At 33.7% G+C, this 21,656-nt stretch overlaps 1 protein-coding gene across 4 annotated transcripts in view; it reads left to right on the top strand.

Annotated features, from left to right (window-relative positions):
- Nucleotides 1-5,018, top strand: part of LOC107858441 — a 28,312-nt gene extending 23,294 nt beyond the window's left edge. Inside the window, exons 2-3 of one of the 4 annotated variants that reach the window (XR_007051636.1) lie at nucleotides 3,172-3,377; nucleotides 4,553-4,746. The gene's annotated coding sequence lies outside the window, so the exon portion shown is untranslated. Of the gene's footprint in view, nucleotides 1-3,171; nucleotides 4,747-4,798 lie in introns of those variants that run through there. The other 3 variants (XM_016703098.2, XM_016703100.2, XM_016703099.2) reach the window with 3 other exon arrangements.
- Nucleotides 5,019-21,656: the final 16,638 nt, after the last annotated feature.

Consider the following 21,656-nt stretch of genomic DNA (forward strand, 5'->3'; position numbering starts at 1 on the left):
AGGTTGAATTTTGGGCCGCTAGGAAGAGGTTGCTTGAGCAGACTGAAAACAAGAAGCCAAAACAGCGGGTAGCTTTAAAAAATAACATGGGTGTAAAACCATTATTCGATGGTCAGACTAACAAAGTTACATTTAACTTGACTCCAGAGGTTATTCATCAGATTTTTGCTGAGAAACCAGCGGTTTGCCAAGCATATTTAAACTTTGTTTCTGGAAAGATGTCAGGAAAAGAATTCTGGACTAAAAATTCAAGGGCTGAATACCTCCACAGTACAAAAAATATTGTTGCAACTTTTGCCGAGGCTTCTGAAGATGAGGAGCATGCAGTTTTCTTGAAGCAAGATGCTATGTTAGAATCTGAAGTTTGGAAAAAAATGAACAACGTCAAGTTATATGTCTGGAGGGTGTTCATTATGGATAACTGTGAGGAGGTTATGCCCGAGTACCTTGGATTTGTGAAGAGTGTTGTGGACTCTGATGATTTGCCTCTCAACATCTCTCGTGAGATAGTCTCACAAAAGAACAACATTCTCAAGGTGATTAGGAAGAACCTTGTGAAGAAATGTATTGATATGTTCAATGAAATTGCTGAGACCAAGGAGGGATTGAAACTTGCTGATATGTTTACCAAAGCTCTTCCCAAATTCAGATTTGAAACTCTTCGTGAACAACTTGGTGTTACCAGCATGCAAATATTTCAAGGAGGAGTGTTGAAGTATTGAGTTATTTGCTGTTATTTTTTTTTTTAGTTTAGTAATTTATTTCTGAAATTCAGTTATTTAGTTGAGATAGAATAGGATTTTATTAGTATCCTAGTCGAAGATAGAATAGGATTTTATTAATTTCCTAGTTAGAAATAGAAACGAGTCTTTTGTCTATTTATATTCTCAGATGTGAATGAATAAATAAGAAGAATTTTATCTTCAAACGTCTGTTTTCTTCTTCTTCTTTGTATTCCGTCGAACAACACCAACAACAAAGAAAGAAGATCTACCCATTGAAACTCATTAATTGATTAGTATTCACCTTTCACGTCGCCATATGCTAGGCTTAAGTTACTTGGTAAATAAACTAGTTAACAAGGAAGAAGAAGTGGCTGATAGAAGAGATTAAGGATAGGAAAGCCTATAGGAATGGGAGAGAGAGTCTAGAGAATAGAGGAAGATAATCTGGAAGAGGAAGAGAAAGAAAGTTGCCGGAGAATTATGAACGGAGAGAGATGTGGCCGGAGATTGAAATCAAGAGATGGAAATGAAAGGCTGCACAAACCCCAAGAGAGACAAAACTAGTACCATGTTTCAATTTGTTTTTAAAACTTTGGAACAGACTAGTCAATTTACTAGACTGGAGGTGGGAAATGGAGAAAAAATTAAATTTTGGACAGATTTGTGGATTGGTGATGCATGTTTAAAGGATAAGTTCCCTACTTTGTTCAACTGCTCCTCTAAAAAGGATGGGAGTATTGCTGAATTTCATTCTAACACTGGTTGGCAGCCAAGTTTCCGGAGAAATTTGAATGACGGGAGATAGAAGATTTTTGCAGTTGCTTCAACAATTGGGATCGATTCATATTGATCAGAACAAGGTGGATACCCTAATTTGGTGGGCAAGTAAAGACAAGACATTTACAGTTAAAAATTGTTAATAGAGTGTTGATAAAACAGTCAGGTCAATGGGATAATTCTTGGCCTTGGAAGATGATATGGAAGACAAAAGCTCCTGTTAAAGTAGCATGTTTTGGATGGGTTACAACTTGGGAAGCATGCTTAACTCAAAATAACTTGCAGAAAAGAGGTTTTAACCTATGTAACTTGTGTCAAGAAGACCAAGAAACCCTTGGAGCACCTTTTTCTCCATTGTATAATTTCTAGAGAATGTTGGGAGTTATTCCTAAATCTTCGTGGTATTAATTGGGTGATGCCTCAAAAAGTGAGAGATTTATTGGAAGGATGGCAAGAACAGGCGATACCAAAAGAGATAAACAGATATGGAGAACTATTCCGTTGTGCATCTTATGGACCATTTGGCTAGAGAGGAACAACAGTGAACACACATTGCTAGAATTAAGGATGGATATTTACATAATTTGTATTTCTGGAGTAATGAGCTTAATAGAGAGTTTGAACCATTATATGGATTTAGTGGATATGCTAGAAAAAAGAGAATAGGAGGCTGTTTTTTTGTTTTATGATGTTTCTGTTCCTTTCCCTGTACCATCTTGGTACCTTTCAATAAAATATCTACCTTATCAAAAAAAAAAAGAAACTCAATTCGATGTTCCTTCTAAATATATCTTTTGATCCAGGAAGGCACTTGGTAAAGATGAGATTATAGAACAGTATCTCAGTATGTATATGCAGGGTGTAGGTATAAGAAATTCAGAGATGGCACAAGCCCAAATTGAAAAAAATATGATCTATTTGTGATGTCCTTTTGGCAAACGTGGTAGTTGTAGATGAAGTTGAAGCTTTCTTGATTTCTTAACTGCCCTACAGGAGTAGCGAGGGTAGGGGTGGGTGTTTGGGCTGGTCTCATTGGATATGAAAATTTCAGTTTGGATTTTTCAGTTTTCGGATTGAAGAAATTAAAATCAAAATCCAATCTAAACAAGCTTGAATCCGATTGGATTTTTAGTTTTTGATTAATAGTTTAGATGTTTTTGGATTTTCAGAATCGACTTTTGATCCTTTAAGGAAGGTCATAACAATTAACAATCTCTATTCACCTAATAGTTTGCTTCTTAGGATGTATGACTTTCTACTGTTAACTAGGATTGAGGCCAACCAGCCGTCTATGGCATGTAATTTATATTGGACTAAACATTATAATGGGTAGGGCCGCAGGTGCTAATATACTGAACCTTTGGACATTGGATTTATTAGTATTGGGGATATTTGATATAGGTACGGCTAAATATAGGATATAAAAATTTAGGATTTTCGGATATCCAAAATCCGTGGTACAAAATCCGATAACCAATTCAAAATTCATATATTTTAAAAATAAAATCCAAAGTGCAATCCATAATCCAAAAACTCAAACTAAATATCCATTTTGGGCTGGCCTAAACTATGCCCACCCCTAAGCAAGCGGCAGACATTTGTAATAAGTGTTCTGCATATACAATAATTCTTAGTTCTATTTTGTGTTGATAAAATTTGTTTTGTTTAGATGCAAAGACAAGTGGCTTTCGACATAGAGAAAGAGCATCCAGTGGCAATCGGGATCAGTCTAAAGTTCAAATTTTACTTTGAGAGATTAAAGTGCACTGGAATGACATGATTGTAGTACAATTGGAGATTTTCTTCAGTAGCTACTAGTCCAATATTGACAATTGGAATTGCATGATCATATTACAATTGGATTTCCTTCAAAAGGTAACTGGATATCCATTTTGTGAAGTAGCTTGAAACAGTTTAGTGTACTTGGTTCCACAGTTCTAATTGGCTGTGAGCATGTAATGGTTCTCTAGTTACATCAGGTAATAATCAAAATATAATTTTGGAAGATAAACTGCGATGGAAGTTCTTTCGGCAAGTTCAACATACACAGTATGCTACTATATAGTGTGGTTGGTCGTGGAGGCATTGAAGATCATGCAGTATGCAATAACAAGTCTAATATGTCCATGGAGCACTTATTTTCTCTCTTGAGAACTTGTTTTTGGTTGGAGAGTGAAAAACATGCATTTTTGCTTTTCTATGATCTGATTTGCACGTGGTTACATTCCACTTTGTTATTTCTCCTTGAGGAGCTTGCATGTAATTAGCCCGACGCATTTAATTCAGCTGGATTGTGGTAACATGCATGAGAAAGGAGATATATGCTGAGGTAAGTTTGTAACGGCAAATATAACAAAATTTCAAGTCTGTGGCCACCTTATGTCCTTTGTTTTGTACACCTTAGTAGCAACTTGCTGCCGAAGACTCTCTTACATGAGAACGAAATGATGTGAGGAATGTTTCACTGCTACTTCCCTCTGTGAGTGGAGTGAAGAATTAAATATCTTTTTTTTTTTTTTTTGGGTAAAAAAGGTAGTAGCTTTATTAAGGAAAAAGATACTAGGGTGTTGCTGTGAAAAAGGAATCTTGGCATATAAGAGTAAGCTAGTTATAATAGATTCAGAAGAGTCCTGTGATATCTACACAAATAAAATGCTTAAACGACCGGATTTTGAACCATCCATTTGATGGATGATTTGGTATATAATCAAAGTTGGGACAATGTTGTTGAACATTATCCGTTCTGCAGCCAAGGGAGAAGCGATTAATCTGTTTGAAAATTCTGTTTGTGCAATTTCAAGTTTCATGAACACAAGTCTTTCTCTCCTATATGGCTTCTTCATGTATTACCCTCTTGCATGATTGATTCTTAGAAGGCTTTTATTTGAGGCCATGAGTGGAAGCTCTCTGCAATTTGTTAAGGGTTTCTGTCTAATTTTATTTTGCCCTGGATCTTCTGTGGGATTGTTGCAGTAGAGTTCATCGGCAAATGCATTTGAATTTCCAGAAATCGTGCAAAATCTTGTTGTTCTTATATATTGTCATAACAGGTCGAGCTATCCAACAAACCGTGCTATATTTCTCTCATTTGCTCAATCTGGAGAGATGAAGATAGACTATGGACACTGTTTCCTAGATGTGGAAGTTGGTTTTCTTGTTCCTTTTTGTGCTAAAAGTTGCAGAAATTTGTATGCTTATTTGATTGGATTAGTCAAGATCAGTTTAATTTAATTTGAATACTCAACTCTGGCCGGTTACATTACTAATTCAGTCTTACTTTATGTGACACAACATAGGCATCCAGAAATAGTATATGAATATTCAAAAGGAAAAAGAAACGAGAGCTTCATACTGTGATTTACAAGTCTATTCAGAAGTGGTTATAAGCTGATTTATACCCAAATGGAGTGAGATTATTTCTAATTTCTATTAGCAAGAAAATCCATTATTGTATTGCCTACTCTCTACATTGTAATCATCAAGTTATGGATATATACTGTTTGGTTAACTAGTTTATCAACAAGGCCGCCGTATGTACATATATACATTATCAGTGTGTATGTATCATATATGTTTATTCATATAAAATATAAACTTAGGTATACACTTAAAAGTATATTTTGTAAGCGAGATGGCAAAATAGTTTAGAACTAAAACAATTTCACCATGGATATTCAAAGAGAAGACACAAAGTCACAACTGCCATCATTGAACTGGTTTGAGATTTGCAAAAAGACACTTTAATTTTGCAGTTGACTTATTACCTCATAAAAGTTGTAAAAACTATTATAAATGAATCATTTTGATTGAATTTCAGCCTAGGTTTGTTTCCACACAAAACTATTATAAATGAATCATTTTGATTGAATTTCAGCCTAGGTTTGTTTCCACACAAATAAGACGCGTGAATGAGAAATTAATTGTTAGAACAATTCAAAAATTGTCATGTGTCAATAATTTTTTAAATTTTTTTTTAAATTTATTTTCTCTTTCATCTTTTCCAAATCTCCATTGAAATGCAACTGAAGTTTTGAAAAATAAATAAATTAGTGACCACCTTAGTTTCTCTCATGCTCTGATTCATGAGCTACTTTAAAAACCCCTTGTCCCTTTTTTCTCTTTTGTTTTTCTCAATTTTTTTCTGAAAAAAAGAAAAGAAAATGGGGGTAACCTATTTTGTAGTTTATAAAGGATGAAAAATAAAGTTTTAATTTTTACACCGCAAAAGGAATAAAATCCATACACTTTTGCTAATTTATCAAGTAGAGATTTTGAGTAAATATACGGCTTTGCTAATTTATCAAGAAGGAATTTTAGACCGATATGGTTGCAAAAAATTGGTTATGAGTTGATTGAAGTAGAAATTTAAGGAAGATGGTGAATTGAAGAGAGAAAAAAAGTATAAGGACAAATAAAAATATTATTTTAAATTAAAAAAATATGTGTCAATGAGTAATTGATGTATGGTCAAAATCTATTTTTAAAATTGAGTTTGATCCAAAAAATGACATAATAATATCAAGGCAAAATGACCTTCTGGACCCTTGTACTATGTCGGTTTTGTAAGTTGGATACTTCTACTTACATGTTTGTCATCTGGACCCTGAACCTACTAAAAAACAACATTTTAAACCCCTTTTTGGTGAGTGAAACACACTTTCCCCGCGCCAGCTGCCACGTCTGCGTCATCTCATTAAAAAATAAAAAAAATAAAAAATGAAAAAAATTTAAAAAGTATTACATTAAATTTCAAGTCACTTTTAAAATGTTAAATAACAAATTTTAAAATTAATTTAATTAAATAAGAAAATTTATAATTGCAGAAAAATTTGAATAATCATGTTTTTATTTTTCTCACAAATTAAATATCAAATTCATTCCAAATAACTAAAATTCTTCTCCAACTAATTTAAATTTTTAACTATAAATTTATATATACAGACATAATAATTTTTTGATTTTTAAATTTGAATATCATTAAAAAAATCACAAAAAGTTTATTTTTTTTTCAAGCGAAATTCACTGTTTTTTTTTTCAATATTCACTATCACTCACTTTCAATTCAAATTTAAATTTTAATCCCCCCCAAAAAAGATTTTAAATTTAAACTTTTATTCAAAAAAATGAAAAGAATTGAAATGAGGGAAAATTAAAATAAAAAATAAAAAGTGAAGGTGGTGGTGGTGGGGGGAGGGGTTGGAAGAGTGTTGGGGTGGGGTGTGGGAGCTGGAAGGGGCTGGGGTGGGGTGGGGTGGGGTTAGAAGGGGTGTGGGGGTTGAGGTGGGGTGGGATAGGGTTGGGTAGGGTGTGGGGACAGGCTGGGGTGGGGAAGAGCTGGATGGGTGATGGGGTAGGGTGAGGGGGTTGGGGTTCGGGTGGGATAGGGCTGGGTGGGGTGTGGGGGGTGGGAACGGGCTGGGGTGGGCTGGGGAGGGAAAAAAATATTTTTATTTTTTTATAATTTTTAAAAATATTTTTAAATTATTTTTAAAATTTTAAAAATATTTTTAAATTAAAAAAGATTGAGGGAAAAAAAAGACCCTTTTTAATTTTTTTTAATTTTAATATTATTTTGTTTGATTATTTTAATGTAAAATTGGCCAAAAATTGACCCCCACTCGCATCTCCAGGCGAGTGGCTACACTCTCTTTGTCCTAGTCACCATTTTAATGCCATATAGGCAAGATCAACGTTCAAAAGGTGCAAAATGTTATTTTTTAATAGGTTCAAAGATGAAGACGACAAATATGTAAGTAGAAGTGTCCAACTTACAAAACCAATATAGTATATACAGGGGTCCAACTTACAAAACCGTAAAATAAAGTATCGTTTTGCAAATCTTGAACAAATTCAATAATGACTTTATGTCTTTTCTCACATTTAAGAAAGAAATCATAAGTTTAGGTTCCATCATTCGGACGTGGAATAATGCAATGTTTGAGTTGTCCTTGTCTAATTTATTTTCATGCCAAGTTCTCGATTGAAGTAACTTTGTAAGTAACTTTGATTTGTAAAAGGTCGGCACTCTACTATTAGCTCCTATGCAGAATTAGAATTTTAATTTTATGAATTTTAAATTGTAGTATGAAAACTCAAAATGATAATTGAGGTCTACATTTAAGGTGTACCTAATAAATTTGAGTTTACCGAGCTAGACTGTCTTTCTAAAAACAAAAAGTCTAACATAACACATATTTTATCTTCTTCTTTTATAAGAACAATAAGTCATGTATACGCTGTGATGTTTCCATTTTAAGAAAGAAAAACGTTTTTTCATTATGTATTAAAAGCAAAAACCAAATCGAAAGTTTGCTACTTATATCTTCTAACACATCCTGTCACATCAATAGCGATAACAAATTTAAATTAAAAGCATATCCTCTTGGATATTTCCTTTTTTGTATTAAAAGTTCTTATTGAAAAAAAATCACATAAGAACTAATCATCATCCAAATGGATTCGTTCTTGAAAGTGGCTTTTCAACTTGCTTTCTTGAGTAAGATATTTATTAAAGAATGAGAGCTCCCTTTCTTCTATTTCACAGCTCTAGAAGGTAAGTTTTTAATAATTAAATTGCAGAAATTTCATGTTGTGCTCGGGTGCAGGATAACGCATGGCCTGAGCACAAGACATAATATGCTATATTGAAAGTAGAAGAGGGGGGTGGGGGTGAATTAGTGAACTACTATTTTTCTTTTTTATTAGTTGATTGTTAAAGAATTAGTCAACTGATACATAATGAATTGTAAAAATAAATGTCGGAAAGTAAAGAGTAGTAATATAAATGACACCAAACGCTTTTATACTAGTTGGGATTCAATGTTGATCTTACGTCTGTCCCCTTAGATTGTAAGAATATTCTTTTCTAAGTCTTTTTAAAACTTTTGGATTTGGTACAACTTGAGAATATAGTTCCTACTACTACTCTCAAAATCTTTTCTTTTCTTTTCTCTCTTTAATACAATGTCTCTTCAATAATTTTTTCTCTCCGCTTTTTTTTTGTTACACAGCAAAAAACTAGGTAATACAATGCCTGTTGAAAAGTAGAGCAAAGACTATATATGACTAAGACTCTTTGTATATTTTTCTTATTCTCCATGGCTTCTATATATACTAGTAGAAGCTGGCCATTAGAGGACTTGAAGAAGAGATGTCAATGCAAGAAATTTTGATCCTTGAAAAAGATAATGGGAATTGCTTTTCCAAGAATAAGGAAAAGTCACCTGACTTTTGTGGCAGATTCGCTCTTCAATGTTCTCTTCCTTGAATGCTTGAATTTGAGTCTTGAAATTGATTTTACGCATTAATGAAAGCTACTTATTTATTGGAACATTTATGTCTCATTCTTCATTCGATGTTCCAATCTGTAAGCAACTTCTTTGAAATTTGTGTCTTCATACTTAGAACTTGCTTTCTTAGTTGAATAAAATACCTTGCTCCTTGGTACTTGACATCTTTTAATGCTACTGTTGTTGTCTCGTTCTTCAATGAGTTTTTATTTTTGATATTTTTTTCTATCCTACATAAAATCCAAATCATCATTAAAATTACAATTTAAAACCTAAATCATCATTAAAATCATAATTTAACAATCTCCCTCTTTTTGATGATGACAAATATAAATATATCTCATGGTTGTTTAAAAGATGTAGCTCACCCTTGAGTCAGAATGTGGTCCGCTCTAAAGCTAAGGTCTCGATGCAATTATTGAAAATACTTTACACTCAAAAGAAAGAATAGCACAAGTAGTCAGTACTCTAAAAACGACAATGCACTGGTAGTCATCCATCTCAGGATTATAAATGTGAACAAATAATCATAACTTAGTAAACAAGCACAACCATAAATACCTATCAAATAATTTTACCTCAAAGTATATGACACTTAGTATTTTTCAAACAACACCACAAAATCCAGTCAAGTGCAAGTCCATATAGACAACAAATTAAGTCATTCTAACAGCATTAATCAAGGCAATAAAGTCATGACTCTACAATAGTAAATACACCTTGCCTCAAATACACAAGGAAGTAGACAAGAAGGGGATATGCCAATCACTTATAATTTTAGTGTGGACCACTCAAGGATTCAACTCAACAATAGCAATAACAATATTCATAAACTCTAGTTAATGGGATGAATTAACTAACATCAACAAAGAAAATAATGAAGAATAAGTTAAAATCGGCTAAAATTGCCTCTTTAGGATCTTGGTTTGTAATACTCTGCGATTTCCTAGCTTAAACTCGTACCAAAAAATATCAAAGATTAGCTCTTAGAATGAATAATGTTTATTTTGTTTGGAATTCTTTAGATTTGAACTTTCCATGGTGTAGGAAATTGAATAAGATTTCCAATGATATAAGATTCGGTTAAATCCGATAACCAAGTAAGAAGTTATGGCCATTTTAAGTTCAATCGCAAAACACCGTCATTTGAACCCTTACAACGTCGCGGAGAACTGTTAATTCCTAATTGTCAATTTCTAGTTGCCCTCCACGATAGTGGCAAATCGTAGAGAAAGCCAAATTCTCAATTGTCTAATTATAGTGAAGGTCCGCGATAATGACGCGTCACACCGAGTTTTTAGGTCCTATCCAAGGTGGCAATGCGATACCTCCGCATTGCGCCACCAAGCATTTTTCTAGTTAGCATTTTCCAGTGGCTTGGCGCGATAGTGGCGCGTCGCGCTAAGGCCAAAAATTGATACCCTAATTTATTTTTCCAGTTTTATTTAGGAGTTAAAAAGGGGTATTTTGGACTTTTTCCCAAGTAACCTCTTTTATAGGAGGATGCTTCTAATAAACCTTCATAGAATGAATCTCCTTTGTCCTTAATTTTTAAATATTTTGTTTAAGAATTACAACCATCTCCTCTTCATAAGAGAACACTATGTCCCACTTGATGATATAATCACCACCCCTATGATATTTTTCAATTATTGACACATGGAACACTGTGTGAACCCCTGACATTCTTAATATTAGGGACAATTTCTAAGCTACTGAGCCTATATCATCAAAAACATGAAGACTTCCGCACATTGGTCAATTCAAAGTACACCACTAAGAACTCGTAATGCTCATACTGAATCATGAAAGCTGTCTTGGGTATATCCTCAGGACGAATCTTTAGTTGGTGATAACATGACCTCAAATCTATATTGGAGAAAATTAAAGCACTCTACAACTTGTCAAAAAGATAATCTATCTAGGTCAAAGGATACTTATTCTTGATGATAATCTTATTCAACTATCTATAGTCAATTCACATTCTTATGATACTATCCTTTTTTTGAACTAATAACACAAGAGAAACTCAAGGTGAAATACTAGGACAAATGGGTCCCTTATTAAGTAATTCCTTTAACTAAGTCTTAAGGTCTCTTAACTCAGCTGGATCCATTCCATAAGAAGGAATAGAAATTGTGTGAGTGCATAAATATTTGTCATTGCAAAAGTCAATATACGAGTTAGAAGGCATACCAAACAAGTCTGTAGGAAATACCTCCTAAAAATATGACACCAAGAGAACCGACTTAATAGAAAGGGACTCTGCACTAACATCCTAAAGATGTGCCAAAAAGGTCAAACACTCCCCCCAACTAACTTTTTTATCCCAAATAAAAGATATAATTTTCACAGGTCCTAGCTTATACATACCTTTCCATTCTAGCTTTTCTATCCTAAGCATTTGTATGGTCATAATAGGACAACATGATTTGGAGATATCTAAGTCTATTCAGGATGATGTCAAAGTCAAGCATATCCAAGATTATAAAATCAACCTAAGTGTAGAAACTCATAAACATAACAAAACAAGTATGATTACCTTATGTTATTACCATAAAGCCTACAATCAGAGTAGACACAAATGCATGAGAGTTAAGAATATCAAAACCTAAGTCCAATCCAAGGAAAATTTAACAGATGAATATGAATAAGTGAAACCTGAATCAAAACAAAATAGTTGCCATTCACTCACAGATGAGAATAATATCCATAATGACTGAATCAGAAGCCTCAAACTTGGACTTGCATGGGAAGGCAAAATAATAAGCTTTATCATCAATTTGGGAAACCTCCTTAGTAGTTTACGTATCATATCTCCCTGCATTACTACTATCTCAATTTCTACTATGGCTTTCTAATGATTACCTCACGCACCCGATGGATGACCTCTACCATTACCTCTACCTCCTCTACCAGTCAAAACCAAAGCTCTAGCTTGCTACTATCCCTGGAAACTAGTCTCACTCTCTCTTAACGTGCCTCATAGCACCACAAACATAGCAATCCCAGTCTAGGAAAGACCTATTAGCTGATGAATATGAAACTCTTAGATTCTCACAATTGATGGCTATTGAGTGGCCCCTAACAAACACACTGTAGAAGCTAGTAGACCTAGATAAATAACGTAAGTTGGATAAGGCTAATGGTTAAGACCCCTGGAGTAAGAACCACCAAATTTACCCGCATTTTTAGATTTCCTTGCTAAAACCTTAGTTTGACTAACCTGCTTGACTCTTTTTACCTTTTTAACATAATAAACAATATTATTGATGGTCTTTCTAGTAGAAGTCATATGCATGAACAAAACTTGAAATTCAATTTTCAAAACTTTCACAAACAATCAATTCTCTCCTCTTCTGTAATAAGTAACTGAATAGCATAATGGGACAAAGCCTGAAACTTAGCCTTATATATTGTAACAGATATATTTGCCTATTCAAAGGCCAGAAAATCATCCTTCTTTCAATCACAAAGAGTATAGGGTACATACTTCTCAAAAAATAAGGTATGGAATTGGGCCAATGTCAGTAGGGGTCAAGATGGAGACCGACATTCACATAAGCCCTCCACCACTAATTTGTATCAACTTGCAGTTGGAAGGTCATAAAACTCAACATCATGCTACTCCAGAATACCTATTTTGTTTTATTTTTCAAAAACTTTGTCAGTATGTCATGTTTAGTCCAAATCATGATAGGACCTAACACTAAGACAGTGAAAATCTTAGTCCCCAAGGCCTCACCCATCCTAGGAGCAATAATAGAAGCCAACTGAGAATATAGAAACTTAAGTTGGCATACTAGGAGAAGCTCAAGGATTTGCGAACCCATTCAAATAGCAAACACCTACTGAATAACCTTTGAATACATTAGAGGAAGAGATGAACTCCCAGTTGGTGCTGTCTTCTCTTGTTCCATAACATCCTTATTCACAAAGTCCTCATACTTATTTGGGGTGGGGGTTTCTTAAATCTCTAACGGGATAGATCAGATACCACCTGAGATCCACCCTTGGCGGGTGTTGCTCTACCTCTCCCATTTTTCCTACCCCTCCATCAACCTCAAATAGTTAGTTCCACAACTGGAGCTACTAGTACGGGGCCTATTCCTCTGGCTCTATTATCTCTGGTGTTCACCATCTTTGGACAAAATAATGAAGGGTTCAGATACAATTTGGATCAAAGATACTAAATAGAATCAGGTAATAGCGTGAAAGAAAGAAGAAAGAGATAATTTCCTAAAGTCATATAGACTCTCGAGGAAAAGTGTAGACATATCCATACTATTCCACAAGACTCTACTGGACCTATTTTGGTACAATGAGATCAATGAACCTAGGGTTTTGATACCAACTTTTTCACATTCAAACCAATTGCGAGAGGAACCCACACTAACACTCCAATGGGAGAACCATCTAACCTGAACTACTCAAGAGAACACTTAGCCAAGCAAATTAATTTATTAAAAAATCCAATAATTCAAAATGTTCTAACAATATCACCAAATATATAAACATACAAAAGTCTAAAACAACCTCAAAAATCCAAAATTCATTATATCAAAACACTACAAATGTTAACAAATGGGTTCAACCTCCTCCCCAAATTAAACTATCCATATCTGAAACAATTGGACAAGAACTAAATGGAAGACTCATGGCTGCCCAACTAATGTAGCTTACCATTTAGTTAGTATGCGGTCTAGTCTAATGATGAGGTCTTAATGTAGTCCCTAGAAAATTCTCTTTACTCAACAAAAGAAGAGCACAAGTAGTATTGGTATACCAAAACCCACAATGTACTGATAGGGTCATCGACCAATCCATGATCAACAAATTTGAACAAGTAACCATAACTTAATAAACAAGTACAACCATGAAAGCTACCAAGTAACTTTACCTCAAGTATGTAGAACTTAGCCTTTTTCAAACACCACCATAAAATTCAGTCAAGTGCAAGTCTATAGAGACCAGAAACCAAGTCAATACCATAACTACCAATATTAACCAAGTCAACAAAGCCATGACTCAACAATAATAAGTTACACTTTGCCTTAAATACATAACTTAGTAGACAACAAGGGGATATGCCAATCAATTATAGTTTTAGCCCAAACCACTCAGGGATCTAATTCAACAATAGCAATAATAATAATCATAAACTCTAATTCAATTAAAAAATTATTAAACTAACCAATATCTTGTACACACATGTAAAGGGTCTTATGGTCGTCCAACCTGTAGGTGACGAGCTCTTGTCCATGTACTAAAATCTCATACGTCTAGTTCCTATCAATCTTATATCAACCAATCCTGTAAAAATATCCAAATACATCCTATAATAAGCAATAGGTATTATAACATCACAACGACAGTGAGAAAATAGCAACTACACTAGTACAATCAATAAGTATAACCTTATTATATGTGATCAACATTTAGGATATCATTCAAAAAATTACTTTCTTTGAACATGTATTGTAACAAATAGCAAAGAAATAATTAACATGCATGCATAAACCAAGTTAGATTTTCAACTATATTTAACCATCACCTACCTCAATCCAAGCTTGAACCACTTTAACGAGATTAAGTCATGTCTTTTCATGCAATTTCTACTTAGTTGTGGTCTAAGGAAAAAAACATAAATGTATTTCAGACAATGACCTAATGCATTTAAGGTTTATAATGCAATCCCATAATCCAATGTCATATTCATGATCATTCCTCTAATTCTAGGATTTTTCTCTCACCATTCCACCTAATTCTACTAATTTCATGAATATATTGTTCAATACTAAGCATAAAATTATAAATTAATAATTGTTAAACATAATCCAAGGGTTATCCACCCAATGCACCTAATTGCACAAGATAAATCACCTAGGCCAAGTTGAATCCTTTTCAAAACTTAAAAACTAATGATTTCAAGGATTAATAATAAAAAAAACTAGTTAATGGGATGGATTAACTTACCTCAACGAAGGAAATTGATGGAAAATATGTCAAAATCATCAAAAATTTTCTCTCCTGACCCTTGGTTGAAAATGGAACAAAACATAACATATTTAGAAATTTTCTACATTAATCAAAGCTTATCCCGCTATAGCAGCCCTATGTCGCTATAGTGGCATTTCTATAGTTGTAATTGCATGCTATGGTGGCATTGACCAAAGAAACTTCTGCTATAGTTAGAATAATCCTACTATAGTATTGTTGTGGTAGCATCCTCCCTCCCTCCATAGGAGGGTAGATGATCTAGAAACTCAGAATTTTTCTCAAGTTTGTCATTTTTACAACACATGTTCAGATTTCAACATCTCATACTAACCCTTTATGTATAATTTAATATTGGGAGTTCTACTAACCCGAATTCACTTTCAAAAGTTTATATGAACTAGTTATTGTCTTAGGTATCATAAAATTATCCTAAGTTACTTAAAATTTAACTAATTAATTCCAGGTTTACCGTACACCATACCATGATTGGATTTTATCCAAGACTATCCTAGCCTAAAATTTTTAACTCCTAGTCCAAAAATAATTTTAATTCAAATTTTGGCATTATAGACTTAACAATAATGACGAAAAGGTTTATTACAATTTTCATCTAGAATGATACACATAATTTTTTGAAAGACATATAACACTAGAATTATCACAGTAAATAGGAATAATTTTAAATTTAATTCATAGTCACTTAATTGATGAATCAACCATAGAAGTCAAGCACAATATTACCCAATGGCTATGTACTCAGCTTCAGTGATGGATAAGGATACATATCCCTATATTTTCTATTCTAGGAGATTAAAGATTTTCTCAAGATTTGATAGGATCTACTAGTGCTTTTTCTGTCATCTTTGTTTCCTGCATATTCTGCATATGAGAATCCTTCATGTTTAATGTCACTTTCTCTTGGATATTGTAACCCCAAAGAGGTAGTACCAACAAGATATCAAATTATTCTTTTAACAATTATAGGATGAGACTCTTTTGGGGCTGACTAATATCTAGCACACCTGCACAAACTAAACATGATATTTGGTCAATTAGATGTCAGATATATAAAAGGAACAATCGTACCTTTATGCTTTGATTTTTTCAAAAGCTTTTCTTCACTATCCATTTCAAGAAAACAAGTATAGCTTATTAACACCCAATTTTGACCTCCCGATATTCCTGTCAGGCTGTTATTTTATCAAGAGTATTAGTTTTGAATATTAATATTTCTTTATATATGGTATCAAATAAATACTGACGTTAATTCATGATTTTTTGACAATTTATTTTATCATTTAATTTTGTACTTTTATGTAGTATATATAAATTATTAATTTAAATATAATATTTTTACATTATTTTGTTAATATTTATTAAATTATTTTTGTAAATGTGCATACTCACAATTTTAAAACCACCTAGTATATTATTATTATTATTACTATTATTATTATTGTAGCATTGCTTAAATTTGTACATAATTTATTTCAAATTATTACCGTCAATTTATATAATATTTTATATAGAATTAATTTTATATACAAAATATAGTTTCAAGAATAACGATTTTTTGAAGATTCATTATTTTTTCATCGTTATTATTGAGGAATTATTATATTTATTAAATGAAGCCCAATTCAACTCAATTTTCACAATTTATTTAATCTCTAGCCATTTTTTGTATCTAATTTTGTGTTAGTTTTAGCCTAAATTGATTTTAATCTGAACCCCAAACAAAGATTCAATTCAATTTTTATTTAAATCAATTCTATGACCCAATTTTAATCATAATCCAATCCATTTAAATTTTAGGTCGCAGTCGTTGATCTCATGTGATCAATGGCTGAGGTCAAAGTCCCTTTTCATTCCTTTTAATCATATCAAACCCCCTTCAAACCAATTGCACCTCTCTCACTATCATGCCTCCACCAGCCAATAAACTCCTTATGTTTATCTCACTCTCTCTCCACCTTCTCTATTGCCTTATTTTCTATCACTATTGCCTCATTAGAGGTGATGATCGATGTGACCAACTCTTGACTCAAATTGGAATTTAAAGACCCAAAAGGAACTCATCATTTACATGGGGGTTAAGGATTTAATTTTAAATTTCTTCTTTTTATTTTTTTTATGACAAATTCATCTCTGGTATGACTTTACATAACCCATTACATGTTTAATTAATTTGAGTTTAGTTGACTTAGACGACTCTCAGATTCAAAATTCATGCATCATAGTTGTTAATTTTTTCTCAGTCTTCTAAACTTATGTTTGTTTTCATCTTTGGATTGACATATATGAAAAGCTACAAATTCTGTGGACTTTAATCAACCCTAATTTTTTGAGTTTGGGGCTAATTTTTAAAGTATTTGAGGCTAGGATTACTTTGTTGAAATATAGTGTTTTGAGTTAGGATTATAATCATGTTGATCCTCTCCACTCAATTTTATTCAGATTGGCCTCTTTCGTACGTGACCATATACGGTAACATGCTCATCTTGTTGACTGACTTTTTTTCTTTCCTTTGGTTTAAATAGATTATTACTTAATAGAATATGACAATTGTTGATTTGCTTTATTTTTTTTTCAAAAAATAAATATATTGGTACTGTTGTAGTATTTTAGTTATTATGATAAATTCTTGACCAATTAATTCTATATTGATTGTTTGTCCTAAATATTTTTCTTGTACTTTTTATATTTCCTTGATTGGTTTCCTTGCCTTTTCCTTAATCCAGACAACTTTGTCACCAGTTTGTTGCCCAATGTTTTGATATAGTTTCTTAGTGACATGTAGAGATGTCTATGCCATTTGTGGTAGACCCCAAAATTTTTATGAATTTATTTTGATACTTCCTTTGTGTTTAATGGAAATTTCTAGTTAAATTATGATAAGGATTGATAATTGAACCATTATGAAGTATTTCAAAATTTTAGAATGTATTTTGGGATATTTTGAGACCTAAAATAGTAAGGGTTCATATTAAGGGTGTGTCACCGAGGGAAGCATACGAAAACTAGTTGAAACACCTAGGATTTGAACAATGAGGAAAATTTCCTCATTTGATGTCACTAGGCTAGGTACGACTAGGGGAATAAGTGTTACCCTTTGGATATGAGTTGTATCCTTCTTCCCCACCCCTTTCATACCCTAGGTAGTGTGGTGAGGGTTACTCACTGTCCTAGCTACAAGTGAGACACCCTACAATCGTACCTAAGTGTATGAGTCGTACACAATTCAACTGTATGAGTGTGTCTTGATAAAAAAGTGGACTATTTTTTGTACGTGTGAAGTGCACGAGTTAATGCATGAGTCATAACCTTTGGATACAACTCAATGTTGGGTAGTCATACCCTAACTAGTATGGATGACCTAGGACTAGCCTAGGGTATGAGTTAGGGTACCACTTGTAGCCTAGGGTACGGTTTCCTTAAGTAAGTTATACCCAAGGACGGGCTTATTTTATAGCTTTTAGTTTAGGATCTTATGGCCATTTCCCACACCCAAAACTCTAATTACCCTCACTATATAAGTGTTTGTATCCTCCTAAACATCCATTTTTGATGGATCAAATATCCAAAATACTCTCTCTAACTTATTTGTGAAGAGCTGGAGGTTAAGGTTTTAAGGGTGTGTATCTAGGAGCAAGGTGAAGTCAAGATTCTTGGTGAATCAAGTTTTCTAAGGCATGTAACTCTCTCCCTTTATAAATATCTCAAAAACCATGTACTTTATATTTGGATTAGTAATTGTACAAGGAGATTTTGAAATGAAATGATAAGGGTTTTGATGCCCTGTGATGGATAATATTTACCCTTGTTTAGAATTGTGTTGATACTTGATATTGGTGATGTTTTACACATGTATATGCTTGTTGTTTGTGGTTTAACATGTTGGTCTTAAGTAACTCTAATGATAATGATTGCGACTTTGAAATTGGCCTTGATAAAGGCATGCACACAAGATGTTTGTAAAAATGTCTAAGTGAATTGTCTAGTCACATATTGATGATGTTTTAAACTAGGGCAATGGCCCAATAAGTATGAATAGTTGATAAATGATATTGTAAAGGTATTATGAGACATGTATTGTAAAGGTGATTATCTTATTAGTTTACGGCTAATGAGGGGTTAAAGTCCCTAGATATGAAAATGAACTTGAATTGTGTGTGGAACTAAAGTATGGTAAGAATATGGTATAAGATTGCTAGTGAAATATGAATAGTTTGTGAGGGTCTTGATGACCATAAATTAAATTGTGTGATGAATTGAATTAAGGCATTGACCTATTAAAATGGTTCAGATAAAAAAGCTTCCATGAGGATCATGTGGTTATATATAGTGTTGAATTAGATATATGGGTTAAATTCCTTATGTGTGAATTGAATAGGTGATAATATATGGACAAAGGGTTAGAGTCCTAATGTCAACTTATGATAGTTGTAATGGCTTGAGCTTGAAGTTCCTTGCGTAATGAAATTGCTTGAGGTTAAAGTCCCTTTCCAAATGAAATCACTTGTAGTTAAAGTCCCTTGTGCAATGAGATCTCTTAAAGATAAAGTGCCTCACCAAATGAAATGTCTTGGGTTAGAGTCCCCTATCTAATATGACATGAGGTTAGAATTCCTTGCCTAATGCGTAGGCATATAGTTAGAGTCCTTTGCTTAAATAGATGTGTATGTGGTTAGAGTCCCTTGCATAAGGAGTGTGTACATGGTTGAAGTCCTTTGTCTAATAATATGTGAATGTGGTTAAAGTACTATGCCTAATAAGAATTGTTTGAATCTAAGTGTGGAAGGTCGAAGTCCTCCACTTTATGTCTCATGATTGAATGCTTTGAGAATGTTTTTAAGCCTTGATCTCTTGCTTGGCATGTGATATACCTATATGTATGGATAAGTGTATGATTGTGGTTGAATGTGATATATTGACTTGTTGTTGAATGATGATGCCATTTTATCCTTATCCTTGAGTTATATGCTGGCACTCCACCCGCTAACCATTTTTAGACGCTATGTTTCTATGTGACATAAGGTTCGGAGCATTATCTTCTATTACTACACAGTGATTAGGTTATCAAAGTGGTTCATGCATTGACTTTGGAGTGGTGAGATTTCTTACTTAGGAGGACATTCATTCTTGGTCTCTTATCTTTAGACATAGTTTTATTTATTCTATTGTCAGGGGCTTGTCCCGATATATACATTTCTAAACGTTGGTTTGTATAGAGGTATTGTGGATGATGTGGATTTGGGTGTAATTGCTAGTTTGATGAATCTAATGAAGTGTTAAACATGTTTAACTTATGACTTATACTATTTTACACTATCTTATCTTATGGTTAGGATTTCTCCAACCCTTATGATTTATATTGATGATTAGGTTACCTTATTGGGGTGACCTCCGGTTATGTGGGCTTGAGTTGACCATAGAACATGGCTTAGTTTTGGGTCATATCAAGTTTGTATCAAATCTTAGGTTCATGGTCAATTGGGTGCCACAATACCACATCAAGTAGAGTCTCTTTTATGGGTGTAAAGCACGCCACACTTATAAAAGAGGGGCTATGAGACATTTTAAGAAGTTTTTCCTTTCTTGTGTTTTAATCCCAAGCTATAGAGTATAAGGTCTTGGATTCCTCTGATTTTTATTTGCTATCTTTCAGATCATACTTCTAAGGAGATATGAGGTTCAGGTAAACACTTCTTCCCCGATTGAGGGCCTTATAGACGAAACTTGTCTAACTTTTGGAGTCCAGACTCAGGCTAGGGCTACGACATCTAACAATATTTATGGGGTTCCACCTGTCCCCACCAACTCTGACTATGAGAGTGACTATCCTATCCCACCTGTCCTCATGTGCTCTATCAACCTCTTGAATCAATTGGTAGCTTCTCAATCAGAGTGCGGTGCTTCTGCTACTATTTCTTCTGAGGCTACAAGATTGTCCAATTTATGAGGTTGAACCCTCCTATATTTATGGAGAACAAAGGTTGGGGAATACCCTTAAGGCTTCATTAATGAAATGGAGAAGATCTTTCAAATTATGCATGCTTCAAAGGTTGAGGCCATTGATTTTGCTTCCTACCAATTGAAAGATATAGCGTAATAATGGTATAAAGGGTGGGAGTTGTCTAAAGGCGTTGATAATAGTCCCGCTATGTGGAAGGATTTCTTCGAGCCTTTCTTAGACTACTTATTTCCTTAAGAGTTGAGGGAAGAAAAAGTGAAAGAGTTTATGAGCTTGAAGAAAGGAAGGATGTCTGTTCAAGAGTATGCCTTGAAATTCTATCAATTGTCAAGGTAAGCTCTCAAAATAGTTTCTAACATGAGGTGTAGGATGCGTAAGTTTGTCTTAGGATTGTCTCATGAGTTAGTCCTTGAGAGCAAGGAAACTTTGTTGATTAAAAATATGGATATTTCTAGGTTGATTGTGTATATTCAACACGTAGAAGAAGAGAAAAAGAAGCAAGTTGAGTTTAGTGAAAGGCAAGGAAAGAAATTTAGGCCTTTTGAGCAATGCGGTAGAGATAGTGGCAAGTGGCCACAGAAGAAGTGGGGGAGTTTGAGTTCTTTCTCCTTGGCTAGTGTTCGCTCTCCTCACCCAAAGTTGTTGGGTGATCGTCAATCATAGTTTACTGGTAGGTTCAGGGCACAGGGTGCCTAATTCCAAGCTAGTGGTGCCCAATCGGCTCCACCTCTCCCTCCTTGCAGATTCTATGGTCAGACTTATTATGTTCAGTGTGAGAAAGAGAGAAATAGATTTTTTTAGTTGTGGTCAGATCGGGAACATATAGTGTAAGTGCCCCTCTCTAGCATCTTCTTGGGTCAACAGGGCCCCTATTGCTACTCCACTTACTCC

This window comes from Capsicum annuum, chromosome 2, assembly GCF_002878395.1.
Source record: "Capsicum annuum cultivar UCD-10X-F1 chromosome 2, UCD10Xv1.1, whole genome shotgun sequence".
Classification (NCBI taxonomy): domain Eukaryota; kingdom Viridiplantae; phylum Streptophyta; class Magnoliopsida; order Solanales; family Solanaceae; genus Capsicum; species Capsicum annuum.